General features: G+C 31.3%; 1 long non-coding RNA gene across 1 annotated transcript; it reads right to left on the bottom strand.

Annotated features, from left to right (window-relative positions):
• Positions 1-4000: 4000 nt before the first annotated feature.
• Positions 4001-12593, bottom strand: LOC145270413 (uncharacterized). Its single transcript, XR_013865348.1, has 2 exons — positions 12374-12593; positions 4001-4536 (listed from the first exon to the last, which is right to left on the bottom strand). It is a non-coding gene; the product is annotated as an uncharacterized LOC145270413 (long non-coding RNA).
• Positions 12594-12873: the final 280 nt, after the last annotated feature.

Genomic DNA, 12873 nt, shown 5'->3' with positions numbered 1-12873 from the left:
TTCATAATATGTTTTGTTATTGTAATATATTTCATTCATAATATGTTTTGTTATTGTATATATCTTATTCATATGTTTTGTTATTGTAATATATCTCATTCATAATATGATTTGTTAATGTAATATATCTCATTCATAATATGTTTTGTTATTGTAATATATCTCATTCATAATGTTTTGTTATTGTAATATATCTTATTCATAATATGTTTTGTTATTGTAATATATCTCATTCATAATGAATTTAATGAACAATTGTAATTTATTATCTTTTCATTCGTTTTGTTATCTCATTCATAATATGCTCTATTTAGTAGTTGAGCATATCTTCAAAATTGTAATATCGGTTTATTGATGAAGAGACATTACTTGTAATACAACAGTAGAAGAGCACGGAGGGAAACTGAAATATTTAGTTAATCTTCATTTTTTGCGATTGATTGTAAAACGGATATATGAGTGACGCTAACGTGTCCAGTTATTTCACAAATGAGTTACTCCAACATAATGTTAAAATATATATGCAACTTCAACTCCAACATAATGTTAAAATATATATGCAACTTCAACTCCACCATAATTTTAAAATATAGATGCAACGTCAACGACTAGAGATATATTCTGGACCTAACTCTAGTACATTCATCGAGTGCAAAAAACTGGAAACCTGATAAAACAAATGATTACCCAAGAACAACATAGGAAAATTATTGCTCGTTTTAAAAATGGCAGACACATACATTGCCAGATGTGAGCACTATTTCTCGAAACATAAGCTCATAAAAACCACCTTCGGTCAAAAATGAGCCAGACAAGTCTTAGAGGCTTGGGAATTCTCTTCATAGAGATGGAACTTGTCGATAGATGAATTTTGATAAAGTTTTGTATAACTGTACCGAAAAAAGCGTGAAAAGTATGCTTTAAATTTTCAACCAACTTGATTTGTTGCGATAGTTCTCTTCAAAAAATATTTATAGCCTTATTAAAATACATGTAAAAAAATAAAACTATTTTTAAAGAATTGAAACATTATTAACAACAACAAATTTTTGTAATCCTTTCCGTAGTGTAACTGGGCAGTTAAATGCTTGAACCAATCTGTGGCGTATTTAGTAATTGAACATATCTTCAAAATCATAACAGCGGTTTATTGATGAACAGACATGACTTGTAATAGTAAACAGAAGAAAGGCATATTGGGATTGATTCGTCACATATTTATTTAACGAATGTAATGTTACAAAAAATTGGTCGATACATTTATATACACCTTAAACAACTAGAGATATATTCTGGATGTCACTCTGGGACATTTGTCACGTACAAAAAACTGGAAACCTGATAAAGCAAATAATTACCCAAGAAAACCATAGAAAAAGTATTATTTGTTTTAAAAATGGTAGACACATACGTAATGATTAATTATTTTATTACTTTATATTCATTGATTAGCTTGTAGTGCAAATATATTAAATCAGATGTTACATGTTTATTCAGCTCAAAATGCATACAGTGTTTACCGATGTATTGGAAAATTAAAAATGGCGCCCGACTCTCTCTTTAACACGGTAAGTTTGGGAAAAGAGTTATAAATAATAAACTAGACAAAATACTGTTAGAAATTTTCTCAATATATGTTATCGTGACATAGGTTGACATATATTCGGTGTTTTTTTTAACAGTATTTTCCAATACACTGGTAAACACTGTATGTTTTTCGAGCTGAATAAACATGTTACATTGAATAAAAACACAAAAAAATATATTCAGTTTAGTAGAAAAGTAACTTATCTTGACTTTGATAACATTTATTTGTTATATATTTGGTTTTTGACAACTTTTTCGAATCTATGTGTACAGTAATACAAGCCCGGTTGAAAAAACAATATATTATACTTTATTGAACATCATCGTTTAACCAGTAAATGATAATATTTTGTAACTTTACATTAAAACATATGCGTACATATACATACATATATATATGTGTGTGTGTGTGTAAAAATTATAACTAATGTGTATAACCGAGGTCTCCTTTTATGATCATAAAGGCAACATTTACACACAAATCGATGAGGTAGTAATGGGGTCCGTATTGGCATCCCCTTTAACAACTTTTATATGTCCAACCTGAACAATAAAATATGTAATACTATTAAACCTCGTCTATTTACGTACGTGACAGCTACAATATTTTTATTCTTGTTGACAATAACAATGAAACCGTGAAACAAAAGGATCATTTTCAAACAAACTTCTTACTAGCTTTCACTTAGAAATATAATAAACAATAGTATTCAATTTTTTTACGTTTTAATGTTAATCTATATGAGATACATAGATATTCGAATGTTACATTTAAGTTCTTTATCTCTCAATCACTGAGTAAGTAAAGAATTGAGAACATAATTTTCCTCTCCCCAATTAACCATTTTTATACTTGTGTTTTTCTCCTGTATTTTTTCGGATGTTCCAACAAATGGGACTTCTCAGTAAAAGAAGAACCACATACTTCACAAGAATGTGGTTTGTCTCCTGTATGTGTCAACATATGTCGCAACAAAGATGACTTCTGTGTAAAAGAAGAACAACATACTTCACAAGAATGGTTTTTCTCCTGTATGTGTTCGCCTATGTTGCAACAAATGTGATTTCTCTCTAAAAGAAGAACCACACATGTCACAAGAATGTGGTTTGTCTCCTGTATGTGTTGACATATGTTGCAACAAAGATGACTTTCGTGCAAAAGAAGAACCACATACTTCACAAGAATATGGTTTGTCTCCTGTATGTGTCAACATATGTCGCAACAAAGAATACTTTCGTGTAAAAGAAGAACCACATATTTCACAAGAATGTGTTTTTTCTCCTGTATGTGTTTGCATATGTCGAAACAAATGTGACTTCACTATAAAAAAAGAACCACATACTTCACAAGAATGTGGTCTGTCTCCTGTATGTGTAAACATATGTCGCAACAAAGATGACTTTCGTGCAAAAGAAGCACCACATACTTCACAAGAATGTGGTTTGTCTCCTGTATGTGTCAGCATATGTCGCAACAAATGTGACTTTTGTGCAAAAGAAGAACCACATACGTCACAAGAATGTGGTTTGTCTCCTGTATGTGTTCGCATATGTCGCAACAAATGTGACTTCTCTGTAAAAGAAGAACCACATACTTCACAAGAATGTGGTTTGTCTCCTGTATGTGTCAACATATGTCGCAACAAAGATGACTTACTGCTGAAAGAAGAAGCACATACTTCACAAGAATGTGGTTTGTCACCTGTATGTGTTCGCATATGTTGAGATAAATGTGACTTCTTTTTAAAACAGGCAACACATACGTCACAAGAATGTAGTTTGTTTTCCATATTACTTTGCATATAGTAAAATAAACTTAATTTCAATGAGAACAAACACAATTTTATTGAATTATTAGAGTATAGTACGTGTTTGAATGTTCCACAATAAAAATGACGTTTCACTAATAAAAACAACTTACATTTATTAAAGAATTTTTTCTTTTCCCTTTGTGTCTATTTTTTCTTTTCCCTTTGTGTCTATTTTTTCTTTTCCCTTTGTGTCTATTTTGTCTTTTCCCTTTGTGTCTATTTTGTCTTTTCCCTTTGTGTCGATTTTGTCTTTTCCCTTTGTGTCTATTTTGTCTTTTCCCTTTGTGTCTATTTTTTCTTTTCCCTTTGTGTCTGTTTTTTCTTTTCCCTTTGTGTCTATTTTTTCTTTTCCCTTTGTGTCTATTTTGTCTTTTCCCTTTGTGTCTATTTTGTCTTTTCCCTTTGTGTCTATTTTTTCTTTTCCCTTTGTGTCTGTTTTTTCTTTTCCCTTTGTGTCTGTTTTTTCTTTTCCCTTTGTGTCTATTTTTCTTTTCCCTTTGTGTCTATTTTGTCTTTTCCCTTTGTGTCTATTTTGTCTTTTCCCTTTGTGTCTATTTTGTCTTTTCCCTTTGTGTCTATTTTTTCTTTTCCCTTTGTGTCTATTTTTCTTTTCCCTTTGTGTCTATTTTTTCTTTTCCCTTTGTGTCTATTTTTTCTTTTCCCTTTGTGTCTATTTTGTCTTTGATTCACCAAATTTTTACAGAAATATTTTTTGTGTTTTGCCTTAGACTTCAAGTTTTCTTGATTTTTTGCATAATTATTTTTAATGCATTTTTCGATTTTTAGTTTATTTCGAAAAGAACAACACACTCTACAACATTAAAATATCTTCACCTTTGTTAGTAAAATATATTTTCATTTTATCAACCCTAATTTGTACTAATTTTAGTTTTAGCGGATGTTCATTCTGTTAAGATACTTAATAACATTTGTATTTTTCTTAAACAACAGATTTTTGTTGCATTTTTAATTTTTCAGTCATTTTTTATGTCACGTGTTTCACAAGTCTATAATTTCTTTGCTTTCTGATATTTTCACGAAATTTATATGTGGACATTTCCAAGTATGTCATGATTTTCTGTGGAAAACGAAGATCAATTCTTATTAAATAATTGATTTCTGTTGATTACTGCAAACTCTGAAAATATAAAATAAATATATAAAATAGATTTCATGCAGTATTATCTAATTTTTTAACATATTCTTAAAAAATATGAACAAATTGTTATTGTTCAAAAAACAAAAAAAAATTGATATTTCTTCATGTAATATTTCTTTGTAAACAAAATGAATTTACAATTCTGAATTTTGGAGATGAGTTATGAATGCTTGTGTTATTTTGATTAATCAGACTATTACTTTTATCTTTGTGTTATTAGTACAACGTTTCGGTCGCTGCATCCTGTCGCCTTCTTCAGGTGTTGAAAGCATGATACTTTTTCTATACTAAGAAAAAAGGGGTTGGCTCTGCATTACAGGAATTCTTACTGTGGGTTCGAGGGTGGGTGTGTAAATCATAAAAAAATGTTCAAACATCATTATTGTTGCAAAAACAAAATATGATTAGTAATTCTTCATGCAATATTTGTTTGTTAACAAAATATAATTAGGACTTCTTCATGTAATACTTTGTAAAACAAAAATATTATTAGTACTTCCCCATGGAAGACTTGTTTGTAAATAAAATATAATTAATACTTCTTAATGTAATATTTGTTTGTAAAAAAAATGAATTCACAATTCTGAATATTTGAGATGAGATGTGAATGCTTGTGTTATTTTGATTAAGCAGACTATTATTCTCATCTTTGTATTATTAGTACTGCATTACAGGAATTCTAACTGTGGGTTTGAGGGTGGGTCTGTAAATCATATAAATGTTCAAACAAAATATAATTAGTAATTCTGCATGTAATATTTGTTTGTAAACAAAAATATAATTAATACTTCTCCGTGTAAGATTTGTTTGTAAACAAAATATAATTAGTACTTCTCCGTGTAAGATTTGTTTGTAAACAAAATACAATTACAATTCTGAATATTTGAGATGAGATGATTGTGTTATTTTGATTAATTGGACTTAACGTTTCAGTCGCTGCACCCGGTCGCCTTCATCAGGTGTTGAAAGCTTTTTTCTCTACTAAGGAAAATGGGTTTGCTCTGCTTTACAAATTTTAGGATTGTGGTTTGAGGGGGGGGGGCGGTAAATATTAAAGAAAGTTCAATCTTCCTGAATCTTAAGAGATATCTTTTCACAGAAAAATACGTCTGACTGGTTCACATAGTTAATCTATTACAATTTGAAAGAGTGTCCATAGTATTTAGCATTAATCCCTGTTTAAATAAAATGTAAATAAATTATTATATTTGCTAAAATAAAAAAATGTTAATTATATTTGCTAAAGTAAAAGATTTTAATTATATTTGCTTAAATAAAGTTTTTAATTATATTTGCTAAAGGAAAAAATTAATTTATTTGCTAAAGTAATTTTTTAAATTATATTTACTAAAGTAAAAACTTTTAATCATATTTATTATATATGCTAAAGAAAAAATGTTTAATTATATTTGCTAATGTAAAAAATTTTTAATTATATTTGCTAAAGTATAAAATTTTTATTATATTTGATAAATAAAAAAATTAATTATATTTGCTAAAGTAAAAAATTTCAGTTATATTTGCTAAAGTAAAATATTTCAATTATATTTGCTAAAGTAAAAAAATTTAATTATATTTGTTAAAGTAAAATTTTAATTATATTTGTTAAACTAAAAATATTTCAATAATATTTGCTAAAGTAAAATTTTTTAATTTTATTTGCTAAAGTAAATGATTAATTATATTTGCTGAAGTAAAATTTTTAATTATATTTGCTGAAGTAAAAATGTTTAAAGAATTTGCTCAAGTAAAATATTTTAATTTTATTTGCTAAAGTAAAACATTCTAATTATATTTGATAAAGTAAAAATATTTTAATAATATTTGCCAAAGTAAATTTTTTTATTATATTCGCTGAATTAAAAGATTAATTATATTTGCTAAAGTAAAATATTAATTTTATTTGTCAAAGTAAAAATTTTTAATTATATTTGCTAAAGTAAAATTTTAATTATATTTGCTAAAGTAAAAGAGTAATTATATTTGCTAAAGTAAAAAAATTTAATTATATTTGCTAAAGTAAACTTTTTTAAATATATTTGCTTAAGTAACAACAACACAAATAAACTGCGAAATAATTTATATCACTAAGTATTTAAATCATAAAATGTTTGTAAAATAACCAAAATCATAACTATGTGAGGGAAGATTATTTTCAAATATTCTCCTAAACTGAGAACGGACTTATATTAAGTAGATACATTTTTATTTTATTTTTCTCTATTTATTTTTAATTTAAAAAAAAAAAATTAATGTGGTTGTGTTATCGGCAGTTCCAGTAACTCTTGCTTCTTCTTTTTTGTCCCTCACTCTTCATTTCCAATGAGTGATTTTTCTAACAAAGAGTAAAGAAAAAGCTGCTTTCCATGTCGGTAATACTTCGTGAACAGTAGCCTGAGATGTCGGAAATTATTAAGTCTCTATGTGGCCATGTAATTAGTAAAGGTGCTGGAGGTAAACGTTTTATCTGGGCTGACGTTAACCACTAAAGAGGCTGTCCTATCAGCAGGTGTAAAGTACTGGGGCTGCTGTATTGCAATTTGGTGAATGGATTCTGGACCATGGAGTAGTTTCTGGTGAGCCCTCTCGATGCCATACTAGTGGGTAATTGTTACGGCTTTACCTTATGTGCTAAAAAAAGTCCTCTCTTTCTCTCTCTTACTTTCGCTCTCTGTCCTACTCTAACCAAGTCTATCGATCTGATCCACAAACCCCAAAAACTCAACATGAAATATCTCACAAAAAACACAAATAAACCTAGAACCCCATCCTCCAACGTAGACCCCTGCTACCAAGTCTCCTTCTCCAACATCAGGGGTCTACTTTCAACCTTCCAGAGGTTGAAAGCCAATTACAGGAGATGAAACCTGACTTACTTTATCTAAGCGAAACTGGCATAGGGCCGACCACTTCCCTAGATGAGTTCATAATAAAAGGATACTCTAACTTCACATCTAAATTTGACCCCCAAGATCGCCATGGACATGGAATATGCACCTACATTAAAGATGGCTTCCCGTGTGGTAGAGATATCTACAGAGAAGACCCTAATTTACCTTATATGTGCTTCCGGGTTGCACTTGCTTACACCACCGCATTCATATTTGCTCTCTATCGCCCCCACAACAGCGGGGTTACTGTCCTTAAGAGTATATCTGAGAAAATTGACCTCATCCTGTCTGCTCATCCTTCGGCTACCATTCACATTTGCGTTGACTTCAATGTCCATAATGTGGAATGGCTGAGCCACTCAAATAAGACAGATGATGAGGGGAGGTTCTGTCATAATCTTGTCATTGCCTATGACCTCACTCAGATTGTTCATGAATCCACCCATGTGCCCGATACTACTGGTCAGTATGCAAGTCTTCTAGACCTTTTCTAACAACTTCCCCTGAGCTATGTTCATGTTCCATTCTATCTCCCCTGGGATCTTCCGATCATACAGTTGTATCTGTTAAGATAAAAATGAAATTCAATACGTCTTCAGATGTACCTCTCCACCGTACTGTATATCAATACTCTATGGCTGATTAGGATAGCTTCCGTACATTCATATCTGATCTACCTCTGCATTCCATGTTTATAAAGGATGTATCCTCTATAGTATCATACCTTACTGAATGGTTAATTGTAGGCATAGACCGATTCCTACCATCCAAAAAATTCCAACAAAAACCTAACAGCCAGTCATGGTTCTCCCTAGAGTGTGCTGCTGCTATCGCGCACAGAAATCACTTTTTCCATAACTACCAACGTAATAGATGCACTGAGACTAAAGCTGCTTTCAGGACTGCCGGTAACCACTGTAAAAGAGTAATAAAAAATGCAAGAGAGCTATATGCCCAGTCTGTTAAATCCAAGGTAGCTGATCAGCGGCTTGGTTCCCACCAGTTTTGGCAAGTAGCAAACAGGATCCTGAACAGATACGTGCGTTCCATCCCAACCATCATAAATGGACCTAAGGTCATCTCATCAGCATCAGACAAGACAGACATCAGACAACTATTCACCAAGAACTTTGCAGCTAACTCTACCCTCTGCGGCGAAGGGCATCAACTCCCCATATTTCCTCTTACAACAGACAACACCTTATCCTACATACAAATATCTGTGCACGAGGTCGCAAAACTAATCAAGAACCTTGATTCCAGTAAAGCAACTGGCCCAGACGGCATTCCAATTATACCAGAACTTGCCCTCATACTTACAAAACTCTTAAAGTGTTGCCTTAAGAAGTGCTTTCCAACACCCTGGACAACCTCGTCAGTATGCCCTGTATTTACGAACTTAGGTGATAAGTCATCCCCCTCCCAGTACAGACCAATAAGTCTCTCGTGTGTCATGAGTAAGTTACTGGAATCCATATTAAATAAAGGAGTAGTCAAGCACCTCAGCAAAAATAACCTCCTTAGTGACATGCAATATGGTTTCCATTCTGCTAGATCTACAGCTGATGTGCTAACAGTTATATCGCATGGGATTAGTGAATCTTTTGACAAAGGCTTCCTTTCTAGGACAATTGCTCCTGACATATCAAAGGCGTTCGATAAGGTTTGGCATAAGGGCCTACTTCACAAGATTTCTAGCTACGATATTATAACTGGAAATGTTTTCTCAATAATTAAATCATTTCTCTCTGATAGGTTCATAAGAGTAGTGGTTGATGGGCAGCAATCAGAGGCCCACAGTATTAATGCTGGAGTCCCCCAGGTGTCCATCCTGGGCCCAACTCTCTTCCTGGTCTACATCAATGATCTCCCAAAACACATACTTAATTCATTCATTGACATCTATGCTGATGACACGACCATCTACGGCAACAAATCAAAGGCCGTAAATGACAAAGCTCTCTCTGATTCCCTCTCCTCTGATCTTGAGCATGTCGTTCAGTGGGAGAAGAGATGGCTGGTTACTTTTAATGCATCTAAAACCAAGCCCCTAACTTTACATCATCAACGCTCTGTTCCTCATCTAGCATCAATTGAAATGGATGGCTCTCGTCTTGGGGAGGCTTCGTGTTTTGACAAACTTCTGGGTTTGACCTTTACTCCTGATATGAAATGGAACACGTATATAAAATCTGTTGCCTGCGCCGCTGGGACAATGGTAGGATCCTTCTACCTCTCCAGAAGATATCTCACTACTGATGCAATTCTCTATCTCTATAAAAGCCAAGTACGTCCAAAGATGGAGTACTGTTGCCACATCTTAGCTGGAGCTTCAAAAAACAGACTATCCTGCCTTGACAAAGTACAAAATAGACTTCGTGGCTTAGTGGGGATGCTCTCTTCTCTTCCCTGCAACCTCTCTCCCACAGAAGAGACTTTGCGAGCCTGTCTTTGTTTATCGTTATTTCCATGGCAAGTGCTCGTCCGAGCTCCAATCTCTGGTCCCCCCTCGCAAATCCTTCATAATAAACACTCGTCTAGCTAAAACCACTGTCAGTAATTTCCCCCACTCTGTGCTTAAATCAAAACATAGATTCCAGCTTTTTTCTTAGAAGTGCAGGCCTGTAGAATTCTCTTCCGTTTGCCTGTTTCCCACCTTACTACAACTTGGACATCTTCAAGTTTAAATTCCTGATTAACTGCCCCCTTAAGTAAGACACCTTATCAAATCTCCAATACCAACTATTACTACGATATTATCCCATTGATTACTGTACACAAAATAACTCTTAACCCCGAGTAGCTTACAGGCCTTGATAAGTGGTGATCTCCATGTAAAAAAAAACAAAAAAAACTGTACTCATGCAGATATTGATCCAGACGTAACTCAGCGTTTGCTCAGCTTCTCCCATCAACAGCCAAATAATACCGAGCGTTGCCAATAAAATAATACAAACACTACATACCCTCGGGTTCTGCTGCTGTCTGACTTAACATAAAGCTGGGTCAATTACAATACCACACGGTGACTGCCCTAGCATTGTATAAACATCCCCTAACCTCCTCATTCTAAGAACAGGTTCTAGAATAAACAACCCCTATCTCTTTGTGTTAAGAAAGACTTCTGAGGTTGGGGGTGTTTATTTTGAAAGTCGTTCTTAACATGGGAAGGTTAGGGGTGTTTATACTACGCTGGGGCAGGTCAAAAAAAATTGCTTAAAACGAAATTTAAGACAAAAAAAAACACCTTTACTTCACCCAGTTAAGAAAAATTTTTAATTATGGTAGTTTTTTTTTATTTTTTGCTTTTTTTTCGGGTAATGTTACTACATTTAAAATTTTACTTTTTTCTTTTACGTAGCATTGTCATTATTTCTATCGACAATGTTCGGCATTATCCAACTGTTGACATCATGTTCCAGGGAAAGCCGAGTTAATGCTGAGTTAAGGCTTCATCAATATTTGCATGACTACAAAAACAGACTTTCATTATTTCATAACATGCACAACCAGCGAAATTAATTGCCATAAAATTATAGCAAAACAACAATAATAACTAGCGGGACCTGTGAAAATTCCACAGAGGACTTATTAATATGTAATATATTGATGTTCGCATTCTGTAGATGTTCAGCATAATCGGAAGCGTTCTGATATGATTGTAGCTCTTTTATGAAAACTGCAAAAGTATTTATCTAACTTAGCAGGGATGCCTGGCCTAGCCCGGTCATAATTTCTGCTTAAATATATTTTTATTCTTGCAGATACTGTATATATGATTATAGAGTTAATGTTATATCGATTTTATATATTATAAAGTTGCGATTTCAAAAATAAAAAAATATCGTATTAATATATAGATAATAATAATAATAATAATAATAATAATAATAATAATAATTATAATAATAATAATAATAATAATAATAATAATAATAATAATAATGATTCCAGATAATACCAGATGCCGTAATAATTAACAAGAAAGAAAAATCCTGCCAAATCGTAGACTTTTCTGCTCTAGTCTAGCCAGAGAGCTGGAGGGGATATGGAAGATGAAGAAAATCAAAATAATACTTATGATAGTAGGAGCACGGTGCTAGTGCAGAGAGTGATCCGTGCTATCAACGTAGGTGCCAAAATAAAGGCAACTTTTTATAAAAGGAGTAAATTACGCTGGGTTTTACAACTATTTTTTTATATATTAAGTTTCTGCTAGTTGGTGATGGTCAATAAATGTGTTCATTTTATGTAAATTTGTAAAAGAACCCCATTCTAAAATTTCAAATATTGGAAAAAACATTAAAAATCGAAAGGAATTCTCCAGCGAAATATATATTACAAAAATGTAAATGTCAGGTTAAATAATGTAATTTTAGATTTTTTTTAGGCTTCTTAAAATAGAATCGATAGATCGATTTAAAAAATAAATGATGCCGTTTTAAACAAAAACATTATTACGTACTTAACTAAAATATTGAAAATAGTAATATTTTTAAAAATGATGTCGTTTTAAACAAAAACATTATTACGTACTTAACTAAAATATTGAAAATAGTAATATTTTTAAAAAAATTACGAAACTTTAAGTGAAAATTATTTATAGGTAAATGTAACTTTTGCGAAAAGTTGGGTAAAATTGCATTTTTCTTAGATACCATGAAGTAAACAATGAAGATTTTACACACTCGGAATGGAAAGTTTAGATTAAACCAACATTTGTAATCTATAAGGATAGACTTTTCTTTTTGTTTACTAAAAATACAATCACAATGAAGATTTTACACAGTTGTTCAATTCGATGATTTTTCATAATTTTTTCATATTTTTATTGCAATAAAAAATAAATGTTTTTCAATGTTTAAAATTATTGAAAAAGTTATTGAATTTTAAAATTGTTAAAAAGTAAAAGAAAAAAAACTTACCTTTCATTCAAGGAATTAAAAAAAAATCAGGATGAATTTGTTTCTTCTTTTGTGTTCAAAACAGAAAATTTGTTTTGTTTGTTATGATTTCTTTAGTAAATTGATACAACTTTTGTTTTGTGTGTTCAATTCATTAAGAAATAAAATATATCAAAATATAAAAGAATCAAAATTAAAAGATGAAAAACACGATTTAAACGTGAAATTATTTAAAAAGAAAATCAACTCTTAAAGAACAAATGATTTAGGTCATCATAAAACGGTGTAATCATTATTTCGTTCCTCGTGTAAAAATGTCCGTTCATTAGTTAAATGTGCCGAATTGTTTTTCTATCAAGTTGAGATTATTTTTGTCAATACTTAAGGTTTGTTGCAATTCATTTGGTATTTTTTTAATACAATTTATTAAAAAAATTTTAAAATTTGAAGATTTATTTTTTTAAATTCATTTTTTTAAATATAATTTATTTGTCAATACTTAAGGTTTATTTCGATTTATT

This window comes from Euprymna scolopes, chromosome 46, assembly GCF_053919585.1.
Source record: "Euprymna scolopes isolate OS-2025 chromosome 46, ASM5391958v1, whole genome shotgun sequence".
Classification (NCBI taxonomy): domain Eukaryota; kingdom Metazoa; phylum Mollusca; class Cephalopoda; order Sepiida; family Sepiolidae; genus Euprymna; species Euprymna scolopes.
This window is presented reverse-complemented; position numbering and strand designations above follow the sequence as displayed.